This window comes from Aquarana catesbeiana, linkage group LG12 (genome assembly GCF_042186555.1).
Source record: "Aquarana catesbeiana isolate 2022-GZ linkage group LG12, ASM4218655v1, whole genome shotgun sequence".
NCBI classification, from domain to species: Eukaryota; Metazoa; Chordata; class Amphibia; order Anura; family Ranidae; genus Aquarana; species Aquarana catesbeiana.
The window spans coordinates 23371085-23377084 of record NC_133335.1 but is presented as its reverse complement, the minus strand read 5'-3'; positions in this window follow the sequence as shown (position 1 = coordinate 23377084).

Genomic DNA, 6000 nt, shown 5'->3' with positions numbered 1-6000 from the left:
CCGCTGTCAGTTTTCTAGGAGAGATTTGTTTTTTACTACAATGTAAGTTTCTATTTTATATAGTGCCACCGCACGGGGAAAACCACATTTTTAAAGGGCCATACACCCAATTAAAGACAGAGTGCCAGGATACCAAGTAGAAAAATGGAGGGGAGCACTAGAGGAGTCTACCTTGCATGTACCAGCATAGGGGAAGGCGTTATCTGACCTAGTAAGAGAGGTCAGGAGAGGTGAGCGCATAGATTGAAAGGTGGTGGGAGTCACCGAAGCACCAGCATTGTTAACACGGACGATCATATTATTGTGGAGTCACTCACTAATTGTACGTTTATGGCTTGAACTTAAAAAGGAGTTTTTTTTTTTTTTTGGAGCCGCAACTGTTTATGTTAATGATTTTATATATACTTACCTTTGTTTGCACCAATTATCACGGAGGACGAGTACTTCATCACTTTACTAAATATAATTTAATAATATTTATGAATATTAGTCATGTTTATGTATGATTTGTCACAAAGTATAAAAGGGTATACAGGCGCAACAACATACACATTTATTCATTTTTTTGGAAGGAGAGTTTGCAGGCCCATTTGAAAAAACAATAAATGCACGTTTTCTTTTCTTTTTTTTTTGCAGAAATGGGTACATGTATTATTTTTCTGCAAAAGGTAGACTTAGCATTTAAGGTGTCCAAGTTTAGGCCTATGTGTGCTCAACTGTGTAATGAAAAGCTAGCCTAGCACACGCTGAGTAACCCTGCAGTCAATTAACAACAAGCCTTAGCATGCACAGGACACACAGCATGCTGGGACTTATTGTTCCTCAATCAATGAAGCCCTGTACAGTGCCAAGGCCTGCTCCATTGGTCACGTGTTGTAGTTAAAAGACAGGAGACATCATCTACAAAATGAAAACAGTGATGGTATTTGCTATCCTGTAAGGTAGGGGTTAACACTCGCATGACAGTAACAAGGTTACGCAAGGCTGATAATCCAGCTCAAACTTTCCTTATATAGTAGAACGGTTTCAAAAGGAATGAAAACATAGGGGTGACATGGAGACAGAATATAAATTTATAAGCATTCCAGAAAGCCATGTCACCCACTCCCCCCATTCAACAACATACAGCTGTCCCCAGGCTCACAAATTAAGCCACATTTATAGCAGCAGCACGTATGTTGGTTCTCTTCATGCCTAACAAATAATTGGCAGAACATGTCACACAGGCCTGTGGTATAACCTGCCACCCAGTGGCAGATAGGAGGTATAACACTGTAAATGAGCCATAAGGAGAGATGACCATGGTCAGTAGGGGAAAGGCTAGCCCAGTGGCGGTCAACTTTCTTGACATGAGGGACCTCACGTGCAGCACTCAATATCTCCAAAGGGTCACACAATCTTCAGTGAGTAGTCAGTATCAGAGATAGCACACAAAAGGACAAAGTCTATGGCTGTGATACAGGAGATGGTTGGAGATGGCGGACAGGATACAAGTGATGGTCAGGGACTGCAGCTATGATGCAAGAGCTGGTCAGAGACTGCAGACAGATTAGAAGAGCTGGTCAGAGACTGCAGCCAGGGTAGAAGAAGAGATGGTCAGAGACCATGAACGGGGTAGAAGAGATGGTCAGAGACCGTGAACGGGGTAGAAGAGATGGTCAGTAACCGTGAACAGGGTAAAAGAGATGGTCAGAGACTGCGAACAGGGTAAAAGAGATGGTCAGAGACTGCGAACAGGGTAAAAGAGATGGTCAGAGACTGCGAACAGGGTAAAAGAGATGGTCAGAGACTGCGGACGTGGCTCAAGAATTGGTCAGAGACTGCAGACAGGGTAGAAGAGATGGTCAGAGACTGCAGACAGGGTAGAAGAGATGGTCAGAGACTGCAGACAGGGTAGAAGAGATGGTCAGAGACTGCAGACAGGGTAGAAGAGATGGTCAGAGACTGCAGACAGGGTAGAAGAGATGGTCAGAGACCGTGAACAGGGTAGAAGAGATGGTCAGAGACCGTGAACAGGGTAGAAGAGATGGTCAGAGACCGTGAACAGGGTAGAAGAGATGGTCAGAGACCGTGAACAGGGTAGAAGAGATGGTCAGAGACCGTGAACAGGGTAGAAGAGATGGTCAGAGACCGTGAACAGGGTAGAAGAGATGGTCAGAGACAGTGAACAGGGTAGAAGAGATGGTCAGAGACAGTGAACAGGGTAGAAGAAGAGATGGTCAGAGACAGTGAACAGGGTAGAAGAAGAGATGGTCAGAGACAGTGAACAGGGTAGAAGAAGAGATGGTCAGAGACAGTGAACAGGGTAGAAGAAGAGATGGTCAGAGACCGTGAACAGGGTAGAAGAAGAGATGGTCAGAGACAGTGAACAGGGTAGAAGAAGAGATGGTCAGAGACCGTGAACAGGGTAGAAGAGATGGTCAGAGACCGTGAACAGGGTAGAAGAGATGGTCAGAGACCGTGAACAGGGTAGAAGAGATGGTCAGAGACCGTGAACAGGGTAGAAGAGATGGTCAGAGACCGTGAACAGGGTAGAAGAGATGGTCAGAGACCGTGAACAGGGTAGAAGAGATGGTCAGAGACCGTGAACAGGGTAGAAGAGATGGTCAGAGACCGTGAACAGGGTAGAAGAGATGGTCAGAGACCGTGAACAGGGTAGAAGAGATGGTCAGAGACCGTGAACAGGGTAGAAGAGATGGTCAGAGACAGTGAACAGGGTAGAAATAGAGATGGTCAGAGAGCGTGAACAGGGTAGAAGAAGAGATGGTCAGAGAGCGTGAACAGGGTAGAAGAGATGGTCAGAGACCGTGAACAGGGTAGAAGAGAGGTTCAGAAACCGTGAACAGGGTAGAAGAGATGGTCAGAAACCGTGAACAGGGTAGAAGAGATGGTCAGAAACCGTGAACAGGGTAGAAGAGATGGTCAGAAACCGTGAACAGGGTAGAAGAGATGGTCAGAAACCGTGAACAGGGTAGAAGAGATGGTCAGAGACTGCGGACGTGGTTTAAGAATTGGTCAGAGACTGCAGACAGGGTAGAAGAAGAGATGGTCAGAGACCGTGAACAGGGTAGAAGAGATGGTCAGAGACAGTGAACAGGGTAGAAGAGATGGTCAGTGACCGTGAACAGGGTAGAAGAGATGGTCAGAGACTGCAGACATGGTACAGGAGATGGTCAGAAACTGCAGACATGGTACAGGAGATGGTCAGAAACTGCAGATATGTTAGAGCTGTTAAAGACCGAGGATATGCCTAAGATCATAGACTGTATGAACAAGGCAACAGGGAAACAGATTAGTGTCTGCAGGGGCCCTGTGGGCCGCACATTGGGGAGAAGGGGGCAAGGTGCTTAGAAAGTGTAAGTTTCAGCATGGCTAGGGGAGGGGGAGAGGCCTTTCAAACAAAAATCAGGTTTTAACTTTTGCTCTCTGAAGCAGGCAGAGTAACAAAATTATGACCAGTGGCAGGAGTAGGTAAGGCTGTGTGTGTGTTCATATAGCTGTCCACAACTATCAAAACCACAGGGAGGCAGGAGTAAGGCACAGCTATCTAATGAAAGAAAAGCCTGTTCATTCTAAGTTTGTCTCTGTCTGAAAAAGACCTTGTGTGCCACCAACGTCACTGCTGCACGCTTGTTCCAGAGTAATGACTCATTAGGCCTAAAAATCAGGACAAAGTCCCCAAAACAGGCAAACCCCCCCCCCCCCCCCCCCCGAAAAAAGAAAGTTTTCATATTTGTATATTCTCAGGTACCCTTTAGGTTTAAACAGAATAAGAGTTAATAAAACCCAGCCTCACTTTAAAGTGGACCTAAACACTCCCCTAAACTTTACATAGAACTGTGTTGGGAGAGTCAGTTAATTAGTGACTGGGCTTGTACAACCTGGTGCTGACAATCATGTGACCTCCCCACCAGTCCTGGGACAAGGTAATCCTGCGCCCAGGGCAAAGATGGCGAGCTACGCCCCCCCGCCAGGTGGAGTCCCCTTTACATCAGGTGTCCCCAGTAGAGTCCCCCTGTAGATCACATGCCCCCGAGTTGTTGCCGCCCCCCGTACTGGTATTTACAGAGACTCCCTTCATTTCTCTGGTCACTTGATGGGACAAGGGAAAGGACGACACAATCCGCCCTTCTTCCTCAGCAGTGCAGCACTAGGACTGAGGACAGTTCTGTCTCCACGCTGGCTCTTTTCCACCCCAGGCAGGCTAGGAGGGAGGAGAGAACCAAATCCTCCCTCCAGCAGCAGCTATCGACCGCTGCTCCTTCTGACAGGAGTGACACTGCAGTCTCTTCTGTCAGTAAAGCGCAAGACAAGTGGCCGACAAGCACCAGCCCCCTCAACACAGCACCTGGGGCAGGTGCCCGCTCAGCCCCCTCCTAGTCCCAGCCCTGCTTTCCACTTTGGCCCAGTCTCGAGACCAAGAAAAAATTAAGGAGGCGCCTTTTAACGTCTTGCTTGTATACTGACGCAGAACAATGATGCAAATAAGGACTGCTGTCTATCCACACTTCATAATAGGTTTACTCAGGGCTGCTATTAGAAATCACAGGTCCCCTCATCCATCCAAAAGCGACTAGGGACATAGGTTTATCAGTCCCTTTCTCTGCGGCGAATAGGAAATGCTCTGAGGCTTCCTGCTATGCTATGCTTTGGTGATGAATGGACACAGGAGTGATTGGTACCAATCACTCACTGTATTCATTCATTCAGGAAAGGGCCAGTTAATTACATCTTTACCTGCCCATTTCCCCCGCTCTCTATCCTGAAACATCCCCCCGTGTGCCCACAGCAGCTGCTGGTGAGAGAGAGGAGGAAAGCCGGAAGTGCTGTGGGGAGAAAGGGGCATGCAGGGGGGCCCGGACAGCAGCTGGCAGGGGCGCATGTGCCAGGGCCAATGCAGATGCAGTACAGCCGGAGGGAGAAAAAGGAGGAAAAACTGGCAGCACTGTAGGGGGGAGAAAGGAGAGGATTGGTGTCTGCAATAAGACAGTACAGCCAGCCCTCCTGTTCAGCAGGTCCCTGGGTCCTCCTTTGAACTGGTGGTGCTCGGGCTCAGTATATGAGGTCTGGCTGTACTGCCTTATCAGGGGCCGTGGGTTTACTTGAAATATAAGGACATTTTTTTTATTAGCAGATTAGGTGTTGGGTTTGAAGAAGAGAATATAAAGAGCTTAGTTCCACTTATAGGGCGTACACACGGTCGGACTTTGTTCGGACATTCCGACAACAAAATCCTAGGATTTTTTCCGACGGATGTTGGCTCAAACTTGTTTTGTCTACACACGGTCGCACAAAGTTGTCGGAAAATCCGATCGTTCTAAACGCGGTGACGTAAAACACGTATGTCGGGACTATCAACGGGGCAGTGGCCAATAGCTTTCATCTCTTTATTTATTCTGAGCATGCGTGGCACTTTGTCCGTCGGATTTGTGTACACACGATCGGAATTTCCGACAACGGATTTTGTTGTCGGAAAATTTTATCTCCTGCTCTCCAACTTTGTGTGTCGGAAAATCCGATGGAAAATGTCCGATGGAGCCTACACACGGTCGGAATTTCCGACAACACGCTCCGATCGGACATTTTCCATCGGAAAATCCGACCGTGTGTACGGGGCATTAGAGTAGGTTAAAAAACCTTGATCAGATTTTTTTTTTCTCCCCTTCGAGTACTTTTTGGAAAATTTAGCCTCTCTTCCTATCTCAGAGACAACAGGAGGGAAGGGGGATGGCAATTGCTCTTTTGGTTGTGACTGAACGGGTGACACACCCTGGAAGGAAAAAAAGACAATGAGGAAGGGACGGGAGAAGATGTCTGCCCTCTTAGCGGTGACCGGGCGCTGCCAAGGCGGTTTTACCGCCATTTTTACGGCGCTTTTCGGCCGCTAGCGGAGAGCTTTTATCTGCCTCTAGCAGCCGAAGAAAGGGTTAAATGCGACCAAAAAGTGCCGCTGTTGAAGCGCTGTAAATGCATTCCAATGGGCAGGGGCAGTGGAGGAGC